Source organism: Schistocerca americana, chromosome 2 (genome assembly GCF_021461395.2).
Source record: "Schistocerca americana isolate TAMUIC-IGC-003095 chromosome 2, iqSchAmer2.1, whole genome shotgun sequence".
NCBI classification, from domain to species: Eukaryota; Metazoa; Arthropoda; class Insecta; order Orthoptera; family Acrididae; genus Schistocerca; species Schistocerca americana.
Window position 1 is genome coordinate 764,045,681 of NC_060120.1, and position 15,380 is coordinate 764,061,060.

Genomic DNA, 15,380 nt, shown 5'->3' on the forward strand with positions numbered 1-15,380 from the left:
CTGTTGTGGTATCAAGATTGAGGTTTTGCTCCTCAATTAATATAAAAAATAATTACCATATCGAGGGTCGGTGACAGCCTACTATTTGGAGATTGTATGACGTTACCAAAAAAAAGAAAAAGATAACGTGTGATGAGAGCGGTGGAACAACAATCTCTGTCTGAATAAGTAAGCTTTCAAAATTTCTCCTTACGTCATGTTAAAGGAAGAAGTATAAAATTTCTTTGTAGTCTGTGGAGAAGCTTCGGACAAGTCGGATCCTATGCTGTTTTGGCGCGCCCGAACCCAGCGAGACATTGCGCACAAAGGGCTGGGAGGGGGACGCAGCTCAGAGGCGTCCTAAAAGGATTCCTGGGGCAGATGGGCTGTCCTTTGACCTGCCCAGCCGCCCTCTGCCGCACATTATGCACCCCCACGTGCCCGACCCGCATCCTGCTCCGGGCGAGCCAGGATACTTTCGTAAGCAGCTCGGCGCATCATCTCATTTTCCACTTGGTTTGCGGATTCTTTCCGGATGAGGGTTCCTAATTGCCAGAGAGGTGAGCTTCCCGTTCTTCTGAAGAGCTATAAAGCAATAAAAGCGTTAAACACTTTTTGTGACTGCCGTCATGACTCATGAAGTTTCTACTCTACTTGTCATACTTCCTCTCCACTCTTTGATTGTCTCGGTTTTACTTCAGAAAGTAACCGGTTTGTACCCAACAATTTCCATATTTTGTGACATAGAACTGCCACATGCTATCACTGCTCACATTGACAGCCCATTACGACCTACTGTGGCGGCCTGGGAATCAGCTCGCTGGTTAGTCATCTTCCTGTTTCTAACATGGAACTTCACATATTTAATTCGAGGTTTTATCAGTTTTACATTAGAACACTAAGAATGTGAATAAAACTGGTTACGATTGGTTTACAACAACGTTCAATTTGGTATTAGTATGTGTGAAAATGCTCACTTCGCTGTTCATTCCAGAGATGGTCAGTTCAATCCTCTTATCAACTAAAAACTCTGACCCTTCAGAACGCCAAAGCCTGACGAAAAGAACCTTTCGGAGTTTTCTACTTACAGCTGTTATTAAAATTAAATCTCTTACTCGCGATAGATCAGTTTCTGCGTCTGAATTCCAGTAAAATATATAGTTTTAACCCGTCCTTAGTTCGTGAAATACCAAGAGATCATCTAATCTTACGTTTCCGTCTCCTAACCTAAATGATTTTGCAGCCGCTGAGAGCTACTGCGTACATCGTGTACGTCGGTCTTAACATGGACTATTTTCACTATGATTAAAATGACTGGCACACGGCGGATCACTTGCGTCTACGTCTGTTTGGATTAATAGCTGAGTCTAGCGAAAGTATAATTTCAGTATAGCTACTATAATTTCAGTATATCTTCACAGATTGACAATACAGTTATTAAAGAGAATGTTTTGCCGTAAATTTTACGCTTTACTGTTCACGTGGGTTGTTTCTGAGGCATTGTGTGATTTCCATGCTGCTAGTTGACAGGAGTCGTAAAACTGCTTTTACTTTCCCACATCAAAGTGGACAGTGTATTGTCTTTCGCAAGGAAAAATACATTTACGCTACGAGAAGAGCCTAGGTGGCTCACGGTTTCTGATCATTAGGTTTTGCGTAAACTGCGCTCGAATGCGCAATTTTGTCTCACGGAGTCACTGCGTATGAAGATTTTGATAATATCCCGTAAGTAGCATGGGTCAGCTAAGCTCGGTAGCCGTCTTGGAGCTGTTTCAAAGAGCGGAATTTCTGCCAGCACAGTATTAAACCTAACCTAACCTAACCTAAACACTTTCCCTACCTTTAATTTCCATACTTATAACAGAAACACGATACTACGCATCACAATCACTCATCACCTTCAGCAACATTTCCTAAGAAGTAGGAAGGAGACAAAGTCGCTGTACCTCTACTACATCTCGCCGAATCTGAGGCTTACCTGACCTGAATTTAAGGTATTGTATTGATTTAATAGCAAGATAGAACATAATGGCCTTTTTGGGTTAGACAAGCCGAAGGGTAACAGCATGAGCCGTTGTTGAAGTTGCTTTAAAAATGTACCTATGGCACACAAAAATCAGAATGGTGAAATGTTGTTTAAACAACGAACGTAACTGGGCTCGACACTTCGCTTCGGTTCGCCAACACTTTGCTCCTAATTCCAAAACTCGGGATCCATCTTCGTAGCCCAGGACATGCCGGCACGGTAGCTCAGCGTGTTTGGTCAGAGGGTTAGCTGCTGCCCTCTGTAATAAAAAAAAAAAAAGAAAGCTGTGTCAACAGATCAACGATGAAGTTTGACAGGTGTCATGGGACGTCCGCCTTGAACATATCCAATTAACAATTACGAACAAAATGAGATCAGCAAAAAATAAAAAAGACACTAACGCACGTCTCTACGATGGCGGTAAGTCCCATAACAGCCAATATTTTACGGAAAAAGGAGTAGTGGTAGTATTATCTTCCTAATTATGATGCATTGCGCCAGTGTATCGATTAAATTCGAACTTTTCCTATTGTGGATCACTGACTGACAAAAAGCAACGCTGTTGATGATGATACGATCTTGAGATGGGGATGTTAAGCTCGGTTCCCCCCTTGATGATGTTGGAGAGGAATGCGTACCGGCACCGGATTCCACTCACTTCCTTACCTTCATCCGTCACAACACTAACTCAACACTACTCTGTATAATCACTCATCACCACGTTGACCTGATGCTTCGTAACAGGTCGGTGGAAGGCAATGGCAGACCACATCTCTCCTGAGTATGTGACATTATGACAGAAGCTCTGTGGCAGGCAATGCTGTTCTCCGGCTCCTGGGAGACCGGGGAATGGCTTAGCCACGGAAGATACTGAAACAATGGTGGCGATCCGTGAAGCGGGCTTCCACAGCTCAGTCGGTAGAAGCTTTATTGGCGGCAATATACAGCGGTCTAGGTCCGAGGCCCAAACCGGGGGTCTGTCAGCAAGTTTCACAAAAGAGCTCAGTGGGCGGAACATACAAACCCATCAGAGAAAAAAAATTAATAACTCCTAGGAGATGTCACTCTAACAGCATGTCAGCGGCGAATTTGACCTTGATAACTGCCTCGATTGGAGAAATGGAGCCCACAAGTTTCTTGAGGTATGCTGTATCCATCTGAGTCTACTCATTGATGATAGGATCCCGCTGAGTGACCAAATATCGGGAATGTTTTTTGCTGTTAGATATGGTCGTAGAGAATTTCTACGAGGTAAATGTGGGTGACTTTTCTGGCCAGTCCAGATGCGATAAAACACCTAAGTGTTTGTCAAACGAGGAACGTATATGTATGGCGGGCGACAGTCGGTCTGGCATCGCACCACTGTCCGGGACGTCTACCGACTCATCGTCGCTGGTCGTAGGACTCATTTTGAGGCGATACTCATCACTAGAGGTAATTCTACTCCAGTCAATGAGGTTCCAGGCCGAAGATGTTTCTGAAGATGCCATGGATAGCGGTGCCATACCAACCTGATTGTTTTGGGGTACCGTTTTTTTCACTCTAGAATCACTTTGATTGTTATCCGTGGTACTCTTACGGCACAATGGTACGATGTCAATATTCTACACACCTTTTGCTGCCCTGCATTGCAAGCTATTATAGACTTACATTTCAGCAAGTAATGGCACTATGCACATAGCGAAAGTTTCTACTGCTTCAAAAACTGGTTCAAATGGCTCTGAGCACTATGGGACTTAACTTCTGAGGTCATGAGTCCCCTAAAACTTAGAGCTACTTAAACCTAACTAACCTAAGGACATCACACACATCCATACCCGAGGCAGGATTCGAACCTGCGACCGTAGTGGTCACGCGGTTCCAGACTGAAGCGCCTAGAACCGCTCGGCCACTTCGGCCGGCTTTGCTGCTTGTCTTCGTGCTTTCCAAACACTAAGTCATCTGTGGCCGGACATTGTATTAATACAGGGCATTCCATGAATTACAGTGATCTGAAGATTTTAACATCCACCTCTTGCTTTTGGGAGTCTGCAAGGAAGCTATAAAGATTAGATTAGCTAATAATTAAATAAATAGAGATAAAGGTTTTAATTTGGACTAAGCATGGAATCCGGCTCTTGGCGCAATTAAACTGCAGAGAAGTCGTCTGGTGTCACCGCCGCCGATCAAACATCGATTAGCGAATCGAACGTCTGTACGTCTTCGCCACAGGCGGCGCATGTGTAAGCGTATTTCTCCGCCGCCGACCAGCATCTGTGACCCGCATTATCAGTGGAGGAAATTTTATTTGCGCGGCTGCAATGCCCGAAATGTAATGGACTAAAATACTGCCTTGGATAGGAAGGTCGCTGGATCTGCTCCCCCCTCCTCCCACCCCCGAGAACGTTTGGAAGCAGCTCCGGATTGGATTTAAATCATCCTGTTTTTCTGAAACTGTAATTATTTTTTTGTCTGTACATGTGCATCGCATCTACCGACTTCCGTCACATTCTCTTCATTCCTTCGTGGCCCGTCGTTAGTTTTTTTTCTTAGAGTGTATGAACTGTAACTATTTTTGAATAAACGTATATGTTTGACATTAGAACAGCTGACTGTCATCGGGGAATCGCACAGGGTGTTTCTCTTTGGTGTAAATGATATCCTTTGTCCGCGCATTCCTACAGGACAAAAACGTTCCCATACAGACTGTATACTGAAAACTGTCTGAGAGGGCGAAGCGAGGTCCTTTAAAAAAGAGTATCACCTGAAAGGAGTTCTCGCGTCGTGCAGGGTCACGCGTAGGGTACAACCGGATCGGACGGGGCGGTGGTGATCTCCATACATAATTCATAGCGTGGCGTGGCCCGGCGTCGACTGAATGGTCGCGGGGGAGGGCTCGGAGGCGGCAGCGGCAGCCCTCCCGAGTTTTTTGTGCCGCGAGATTCTTTGGCCGCCCTCGCCTCACCGATTCCGCCCCGTAACAGTAGGAGGCGGGTGGGCGGGGGGCCGAGTGCTCGTGGGAAACGGACGGCGGGCTGCCCGCCTGCTCTGGTCTGTTCTGGCCTGCCCCGGCCGGCCTCGTAACTCGAGCGATGCCGCCGCCGCCGCCGCCGCTGCTGCTTGCGCTCCGTTAGCTGAAGCGGCGTGGCGGAGGGGGGCTGCTGGATTCTCTATCGGCCTCCGGCGGTTCGCAGTCGGCACGCAACGGTGCCTGAACCTAACTACCCACGTCGAGGACTCGCCTTGACAGCTCACCCGACTATTGGTCCTACGAGATGCTAACAACACCCGTATTCTCCACTCTCAACCGTCTCTAATGACCGCGATGTCGACAGGACATTAAACTCTAATCTTCCTTTCTTTCACAGTAAAAATGCCAGATATATGCACTTATATGATTCAGCTGTCCCTACCCATGAGTTTTATGCACCATTAAGTACCATATTCAAGATTTTATTCTCTCGCTCGCTAAGCGCAAACTTTTAGACCTACAGAAAAAATGAGCAGGACCGTTCTGTCGTAAAGATAATGTAGTTAAATTTTGTACTGTGATACGATTTCGCTAGAGGCCGTAGTTCTAGAATTATTCTAGAAAAACGTACAATAATGGACTTCAAAAGCGTTTGTCTTGAGGTCTCTAGAGAAAATGTGTCCCAGTAGAAAATTTAACTTCATTAAATTTCCTACAAAAAGGTTCGGTTCATTTTTTTTCTGTAGCGAGCGAGCGAGAGAATAAGAAAATTTCGCAATTGCTTTTTGAAGGCGTTATGGGCTGCATAAAACCCATCAACACGCTCCGCTCAATCACCCTGTACGAACACGGTATAACAAAAAGTGCTGCCAAACATTTAGGAAAATTTCGTCAGACATAAAGGATGAAAATGCATTTATGTGGACAAAAAAAAGACCAGAAAGAACTCATTTTGTACTTCTCTTCGCAATCACATTAACCTTGGGAAATACACAGAAACAGAACGTACCAGCATTATATGAAAGGTTTCCTTATATGAAATGTTTAAAATAACGCCTTAGGGACGGCCGAAGTGACCGAGCGGTTCTAGGCGCCACAGTCTGGAACCGCGCGACCGCTACGGTATGGATGTGTGTGATGTCGTTAGGTTATTTAGGTTTAAGTAGTTCTGAGTTCTAGGGGACTGATGACCTCAGAAGTTAAGTCCCATAGTGCTCAGAGCCATTTTTTTAACGCCGTAGGGAGCATGGAATGTTTAAGCCTACTACCGATAGCTGAGGGAGGTGTAGGAAATCGACATCTCAATTGGAGGAGGAACTTCGTGCAGCTGATGAGAACCACTGAGTCAGTGTAAGATAGCTGCAACAAGTAATATTGACTACACGACAGTCTCGAGAGCAATACAAGAGAACTGGCTGCATCCAATCCGTGCGTGCACTACCAGCAGCTGAATTTCCTGCACGGGTACACTTTTTCGGATCGTTCATTCAGCAGGGTGTCAACCCTCACTTTAGCACAAATATCCTGCTCACAAATGAGGTTTCATTTCGATGTTATCACAGTGTAAATTTTCGCAGTCAGCAGATATGGGCTGTCGAATCGTCACGAAATTCTGCACCACGTCATCAACAAGGATTTTCTGCAGACTTTTGGGCCCCTTTTCTGAGGGCTGTTACGGCTTCATGTTCTTCCACCCAGTCTTAAAGGGAGAAACTCTCCATTCTTTCCTAGAGAATACCATGCCTGTTCTGGTAGAACATATGCTTTTACGACTGTAACAACAGATGTAGTTCATGCACGATGGAGCTCCTCCCCACTTCAGTGTTAATGTGCATATGCAAGCCCGTTTCTTGATTCTGAATGACAGACGAGTGACTGATGAGTGGCAAACCATATGCAGTCATGATTTAGCATATGAAATTATGCATAATAGCCCAACTTTCAAAACGTCTGTGTGAGGTGGGTTCCAAAATGACTCGAAGAAGGGCACAAGAGTAACCCTGTGAAAATCAGTCAGCACCTATCAAACTGTCATGTTAACAAAGGGGAAACGTTTCTGAATCATCGTTGAAAATGGTCCACTTACAGATGGCGTCGTCTCAGCTCCGATCAACAAGTGAAAGAGATGGTGCATGCGTGGCGTGCTACACAGTCAAAAACATTTTCTTCAAAGGCTATTGGAAAGCTTGTGCAACGGTGGACAAACTGCATGGAAAAGTAGGTTGACTGTGTTGAAAAATGATATCAATAAAGATCGTGTACTCTTGTTCTACTAAATTATAAAAATTGATTACAACAGTGTAGGAAAAGACTCCGACCCCGAGTTTCCATTGAAAAATTGATTACAGGTAAATTATTGACTTGTCCGAATAGTGCGGAAAGAGAAAACACGTTTTACATTCCTTTATGAGTACAAATACAGAGAAACTCTATTTGAAATAGCTCTGCAGAATAACTGTAGAGTCTTAACAAGGAGCCGGCCGAAGTGGCCGTGCGGTTAAAGGCGCTGCAGTCTGGAACCGCAAGACCGCTACGGTCGCAGGTTCGAATCCTGCCTCGGGCATGGATGTTTGTGATGTCCTTAGGTTAGTTAGGTTTAACTAGTTCTAAGTTCTAGGGGACTAATGACCTCAGCAGTTGAGTCCCATAGTGCTCAGAGCCATTTGAACCATCTTAACAAGGTTTCAAAACTGAGCTGTAAACTTTCTCAGAGTTTTACAGGTAGAGTAACGTATTACGTTGGCTGCTATCCCGGTATCAAGTAAGACCTTTCTCTTAAACTAGTAGTCCCGCGAAAACGTGGCCAGCAAACGTTAGAACCTGTAGATATCGTATTCAGTCTGGGCTGTGAGATCGATTTAGGTGGCGCAATGGCAAGATACCGAACTGTTATTCAGGAGGATGGCGGTTCAAACCCCTGTCTGGACGCCCATGTTCCGCGTGGTTTACATAAACCGCTTAAGGAAAAAGCCTGGATAGTTCCTTTCAATAGGACACAGTCTGATGTCTTCCCATTCTTCTGCAATGCAACTTTGTGCCCCGTCTCAAATGACCGAATTGCCGACCCAACGTTAAACCATAATCACTCTTGCTTTTGGAAAACTGCGCGTGCGATATTGAGGCAATGAGGTATATATATAGGATATAGGCAAAGTGGAGAGAAATGGCGTGGAACGTATTTGGCGACATTTGGCTTTTGGTCACATCTCGCGAGAAATTTTGTACAATGGCCGATTTTCTCGGAACAGGAAATGAGGCCGAAGCAGTTAAGTTACAATGGGGGAAGAAGACAGAGATATTGTCTGTACCGGGCCTTGGACAGAATCAATAATAACGTGAAACTTAAAAGAGACAGATTCTTCCGTTGTTCCTCTGGGAGGAGCGTGTGTGAGAGTCCTATTGGGTTGGCTGCCTGGGAGGAGCCAGTGCAGTAGATTGTCTGAAGCCAACCACGGAAGAATACTCAATGGTTTTCGGATTGGTGCAAGGGCCCACTCGTAGACTGCGCTGAAATTCATTAAGAATACCGGTCGTAGTGGGTATCAGTGCACATCTTTCTGAGGACGGTGGACTGAACAACATTACATCAGCATTTACATCATTCGCAGTCTAATAAATATAGCTATTAAAAGTCGGATGTTTTTAGGTTGGGTAGTACCTCCAAGTAGGTGTGGCAAGAGCAAGCCATTAATGTTTATTTCTCCGTGGGTAGCAGCTGAGGTGTTGCAGGGTGGACTCCTGGCCGCAAAATGGTAGGTGGACGTAGTCCACTTAATGGTGCAGTTACGACCGTGCAGAAATTATCAGGTCGTAAAATTTGTGACGTATTTGTGGGAAGAGTGTTTGGCACAGGGATAAAAGAACCAACACACTGATGCGTGTACTTCTTAAGGTACCATGCGTAAAAGTGTCTGAATTTATATCCGCTACACCTGTGTATGCGGTTTTTGTTGCAGCTCTCTAGTGGATGAACGATCGCAATATTTCTGTCCAAACTTGTAAAGAGGATCGAAATGATGCCCTTTGACAAGAGCATTTCCGTTTCTAAAATGCATATATTTACTCCTTCAGAGGATTCGTGGAGTTACATTAAGTTGGCGACCGTATTTTATGGAGTTATTTCCGCTATCCATACAGGCACAGTAGGTGCGTTGAGTAATTAACCGATCTCGGTGGAGGCAGATATATGGGTAGCGGGTAGCACTACATACTGCCCCTCTAACAGCTTCTCACACTTTTTCGTATACGAAAATCGACATAGCTTTCTGGCGCGTCATGTCTGTGCTGATTTTATTTTTAAAATCGCGGTCCGTAAGAACCACATTCCGGATGGCAAGGCACTAAAGCGCTAATTTCGTGCAGTAACGTTCTGCCAAGCCCGCGTCACCGGTAGCGTGTAATTTCAGAGAGATGTAATCTGACGCCGGGCGCAGGTGTCTTCCAGAGATAAACCAGTCACGCTAAATATAGGCCGACATTGATCTGCCCTTTGTGTCCGGATCACTTAAGGTCGCAAGCAACCGTTATGAACATGAGGCAGCCCCACGTCCCTTGGCGATTCTTGTGGTTTGGTTCCGTCATCTCAGACCGTTCCGAATTTATAGCTCTGTGCAAACAGAGGCACGTACTTATTTCGCAGTTTTAATGATATGCAACCCAAATATTATTCACACTCTTGTGAAAAATGTGAATGTCGTATGGCATTGTTGGCTGGGTCATCCCACCGAGTGGGTTCTTCCGTGCACACTGGCCTGCTTCCTTGAGGATATGTGAGAGACGTGTCGTATGTGTACTTGCGAATGTAGGTGAGACGGAGGACCACGCTGCCAGCGAGTAGCCTACACCTCTCGAAAGGCATCAGTGGGACTGCCAGACTTACCGCCCGCAACTGATGAACAACAAAAGTGTCACATGCCCACACTTCATCAGTCACTGCGGAGAGCTTTGAAATTTAAACCAGGACATTGGCGCCAAGACTGGTGATCAAAAACTTAACGCCACCACTCCTCCTCCTCTTGCTGCCCAAATATAGGAAGTGAAAATTTCAACCAGCATCAGGATTCGAACCGGCTTATGTCCGAGACGAGCGCCACTGCACATGCGTCTGCCAGCGACTCTAGTTACAGAAGAGGGTCGCGCTGTCGTGATATGGTTATATGGAATAATAAATAAAGGAGCACTGAAGCCCCTTACAGAGAAGAGAGCCCTGTTGGAGCACTTCAGAAAGTTATGGAAGAGAAGTTGTCGATGTACAAAGCTGCTATCCGTTCCTCTATTCTGTGAACTACTTTAAAATACTGTGTAGACCGCAGTGATGGTGACAAATACAATGTGACCATTGCCTAATTGGGTATACCGTTTGCCGTTATGAGTGAATTAGTTAATTCCATAATACAAACATAGGAAATAGTGTTCGGCCTTAACGTTAACCGGCAACGGCCTTGCCGCAGTAGATACCCCGGTTCCCGTCAGATCACCGAAGTTAAGGGCTGTCGGGCGTGGCCGGCACTTGGATGGGTGACCATCCGGGCCGCCATGCGCTGTCGCCATTTTTCGGGGTGCACTCAGCCTCGTGATGCCAATTGAGGAGCTACCCGACCGAACAGTAGCGGCTTTGGTCAAAGGAAACCATCATAACGACCGGGAGAGCGGTGTGCTGACCACACGCCCCTTCTATACCCATCCTCAGCTGAGGACGACACGTAGGTTGGGTGGTCCCGATGGGTCACTTGTGGCCTGAAGACGGAGTGCTGAGTGCTTAACGTTAACCGAATGGTCAACTAATCATTGTAGCAGAGTGAAATCAGTGTGTAAGGGAAAATAGAAGTCAAAGAACAAAAGGAACGGTGACATCTGCGCCACTTGTAAACATAGCTAAAGCTGTGGAAAAAATAAAAACCTTCGGTTCAGAGGTGTTTTCTTCTGCGGTGGTTTCATGAAAATCGGTAGTCCATCGACTCAATTGATTGTATGGTCGTTTAGGCATGTACCGTTTATGCAACTAAATGAAGGCAGTTTGTTTGTTGCAATAAATAAACTGCCTACATTTAGTTGCGTAGACGGTACATACCTCCACAAATTTAGAGCAACTAAGGGAAAGACGGAAAACAGATAAAAATGATGATTGTATGGTATTTACGAGTAATATTTTTGCAATTGTTAGTAGCGCCGATGCTGAAAATGAATGAAAAGTGCGTTAAGTGGAAGTAACAGTGCAAAAGAATATTATCACAGAATTAAACACATTATCACGAAGTTAAGTATACAGTGTCACCGAATTAACTATGCTATAACAAAATTAAGTAGCATGCCCACTTTGTTCACATTTCATAACTTCAGCTGCTGTTCATTTCTTAAATGTTCTTTATTATTGGTTGGCAGAGAAATGCATTGGTCTCTAACATGTAAAATATATAATTTCTGGACTGAATATTTGTTTTACTACTTTATTCACAAAACTTAATATCTCGAAGTTAGGTACGTCTATCCTAAATTTTAAAAAATGCAGGAGGTAGGCAACATCCCTGCTTTAATCCTTCTGCAGTTTTGAAGGGCTGTGACGAAATTTTACTGTCCGCTTGCACGCATAATGTCCATGTTATAATCTCTTTTCAATATACCATCCACTGCTTCCTACTTTTTTACTGTTCAAAAAATGGTTCAAATGGCTCTGAGCACTATGGGACTTAACATCTGAGGTCATCAGTCCCCTAGAACTTAGAACTACTTAAACCTAACTAACCTAAGGACATCACACACATCCATGCCCGAGGCAGGATTCGAACCTGCGACCGTAGCGCTCGCGCGGATCCAGACTGAAGCGCCTAGAACCGCTTGGCCACACAGGCCGGCTTTTACCGTCTCTGACAGAATTACAATGTCACCGTCAAACATTAAAGTTTACGGCCTAAAAATTAGAAAAAGAACTCCTGTATATCATCATAATTATGTCCAGCTGAATGGTCGTTCGCTTCTTCCTTTCCTCATAACTACCTCTACAACTGTGGTGCAGTAAATACCGGTGGCAGACAGGCAGTCTGGCGACGCATCTACGGAAGCGGCGAACCGACGAGTTCCAGGGCAGGGAGACACACCTTCCTGCAGAGAGGCGGCTGTTGATAAAGCGGCCGCCCGAGGGGCATGAATGGACCAACTTTGTTTCAAGAGGCGACAGGGCGGCCCGGCGTAGCGGGAGAAAAAGAAGGAAATGGAACAAAAAGAAGAGAGAGGAGTCAGAAGCCAAGTGAGCCTGCAGCAGTGACGTGAGACAACCCAGGCCGGGCGGACAATTTCTCTCGTTTCTCGGAGGAGAAGGGGGGAGACGGAGAGGGGGGGGGGGGCGATCAAAGCCGGCGCCCAGGTCGCCGCGACGGCGCCGCGTTCCTGAGGGAGAGCCCGCTCGCCGCTGTCAGGCGCCTAATAATAAGCCGGGCACGGCGGGGCAGGGCAATAAGTGTGTCCGCACTGGCCGGAAGTGCGGCCGCCAGGCAGCCAGTCGTGATACATATAGCATACACCCCACGAGACACTGTGCACTGCATGGCGGAGGGTACATCGAACCGATATTAGTGATTTTCTGTCCTAATATCTAAACGATGAAACCATTTGATATCCGTCAGCTGTCAGCTTTATTCCTTTAATGCAAAATCCAGGTAAATTACAAAATGTTAAACACGGTTGCGGAACAGCAACTGTGTAAATCTGAAGAGGTTGAAAAAATCTGCCAACCAGTTGCAAAACAAAGGTTTATTAGGCCTTGACCTAGGTTTCGATATTTCTAAAAATATCTTCTTCAGAAGGAGTGGGTCTTATTATATCACATGATGGTACATTGCATTAGCTGAAGCCAAGCGGCTCTTATATATATTACTGATGGCCATCGTGAGCAGGTTATATGCGAAATGGCTTCACGTATGACCTGCTCAAGATGATCATCAGTTATATAGTAAACATTTTTTATTCACGGTATCCTACAACTTGTTTGAAGTCGCTTAATGACAGTGAATGCTTATACACAGACAAGACTAATTTGTTTTATTGTTTACTTTTATTTTGATCGGGCCGGTATCGGGCTCCTTGTCCAGAAATTTGCAGGTTGAAAATGGCTCTTAGCACTATGGGACTTAACATCTGAGGTCATCAGTCCCCTAGAACTTAGAACTACTTAAACCTAACTAACCTAAGGACATCACACACATTCATGTCCGAGGCAGGATTCGAACCTGCGACTGAAGCGCCTAGAACCGCTCGGCCACCCCGCCCCGCGAAATTTTCAAGACCTGCATAATTACACAATACATAATAATATATGCTACAGGACGCGTTCACAGTTTTGGATTACCTTTCCCACTATTTAGGTATAATTTACTTACTCTTTTAGTTGGTTTTTAGCATGTCCTCGTCTTGTTACGCATATCAGCGGTGTAGGCCAGTTTTGTCGTCAAAGATATTGGTATTGTACATTCATATTGTCTTTGTTTTGCATAATCTGTCTGAATAGAGTGCAGTTAAAATCTGAATAGAGTGCAGTTAAAACCTGAGCCTTCTCCATTGTTAGTCGTTTAGACACGTGCGGCCCACGGTGCAAAAATGGCTGGAAACCTGTTTTTGCGGTAACTTTGAACCTCTGGATCACGGTGACGTATAATGATATCGAAAAACCTGTCGAAGAACCCAGAGAACATCATCTTAAGGATATTTGGTAAAAATTTTGACGACCTGGTCCGAACATAAATTATAGAAGTTGCCATGCTCACAATTTGTGCTTTTAATATCCAAAAATCATGATTTTAGTGGGTTTTTCTCAGGAACCGACCATGAATAAATAGTGCTTTTATAGGCCGCTGAATGCCCACTCTATAACACACCTAATACAAAACCGTGTGCCAAATTTCCCTGGGCTGGAGGAAGTGTGTACTGTTTAAATTTTGATCGAGTGCTGTAGGATAGATACAGTGTGCTAGTTCTTCCGAAAAGTATACAACTGGTCATTAGACCGAAGGCTATTCGAAACAGTTGAGCACTTATATCTGTGACCAACAGAACCGCCGGCCGCGGTGGTCTAGCGGTTCTAGGCGCTCAGTCCAGAACCGCGCGACTGCTACGGTCGCAGGTTCGAATCCTGCCTCGGGCATGGATGTGTGTGATGTCCTTAGGTTAGTTAGGTTTAAGTAGTTCTAAGTTCTAGGGGACTGATGACCACAGATGGTAAGTCCCATAGTGCTCAGAGCCATTTGAACCATTTGAACCAACAGAACCATAGACATGACCACCTAAAGAATCGCATTTTCGCGTGCGGCTGTTTGAAACATATTCGTGCCGTGTACTGTCGTGCACGAACAGATATAACTACCATAACGGTAAACTGCGTGAAGATCCAAAGAAGAGTGAGAGCTGCGTTTCGTTACACATTCATTTAGTAAATGCGAACGCGGAGATGGTCACCCAGTTTGAGTGTCAGACGCTACAACAGAAGCCTTCGGGATCACTCAGAAGTCTACTCTTAACATTTTGTGTTCGGTTCCAGAAGATTCCACGATTATTTGGTTCTTCTCACGTATATCTCGCAAGAAGATCATGGAGGTAAAATTGGACTCATTCGAGTCGCACGGAAGTTCTTACCGTGGACCATTCGCGACAAGAAAGGGGCGAAGTGACAGTGATATAAAAAGTACACTATACCACACATTGTAAGGTGGCTTCTGGAGAATAGATGTAGATGTAAACCTGCCATCCTCGACCAAACACGAGGTGCAGCCGTTAAAGGCGCTTCGCGATGTGCTTATTTAAGGTGGGCAGGTGCGACGTAAACAGCACGGGTGCCCGGAAGCGCGTGCTCGGCTGAGGTGCGTGGGGTGCGCAGATAACGCAGGGTGCGTGCGTGGCGCGTGGCACGCAGCGCTGCTCTCTGATAACGCCCAGCAGCCGCTGTCCGGACCGCAGCCTCCACCACGTTTTATCTCACGCAGCACCCAACCCTCTGCCAGCCAGAGCCCTCTACGCTGTACTACAGTACTACGTCAGCTGATATACTTTTCAAACTACTGGTCTTGATTTCTAATAATTTCAGTATTTTGGTACAAGGGACTCGTGATCTCAAATGACTCTTTTTCTAGAGTAACCGAATTTCGAATTTATTCCCTTCCATTCTGGCCGACTGGTACAACAAACGTGCACAGTTATTTCAGATTGAATTTCGTTTGGACAACAGTGGATTAGTCGCAGTGGCTGTGTGCTCCGTGACCACCTCGGTCATCGGACATGGACTTCATCACCGAGCGAGGTGGCGCAGTGGTTAGACACTGGACTCGCATTCGGGAGGACGACGGTTCAATCCCGCGTCCGGCTATCCTGATTTAGGTTTTCCGTGATTTCCCTAAATCACTCCAGGTAAATGCCGGGATGGTTCCTCTGAAAGGGCACGGC

The 15,380-nt window shown here is 45.5% G+C and overlaps 1 protein-coding gene and 1 pseudogene across 2 annotated transcripts in view; both read left to right on the forward strand.

Moving 5' to 3' along the window:
* The window catches only part of LOC124595105 (annulin), a 479,413-nt gene that overhangs the window by 355,488 nt on the left and 108,545 nt on the right, over nucleotides 1-15,380 (forward strand). The gene's annotated exons all lie outside the window — the stretch shown is intronic.
* Nucleotides 10,387-10,504, forward strand: LOC124597079 (annotated as a pseudogene).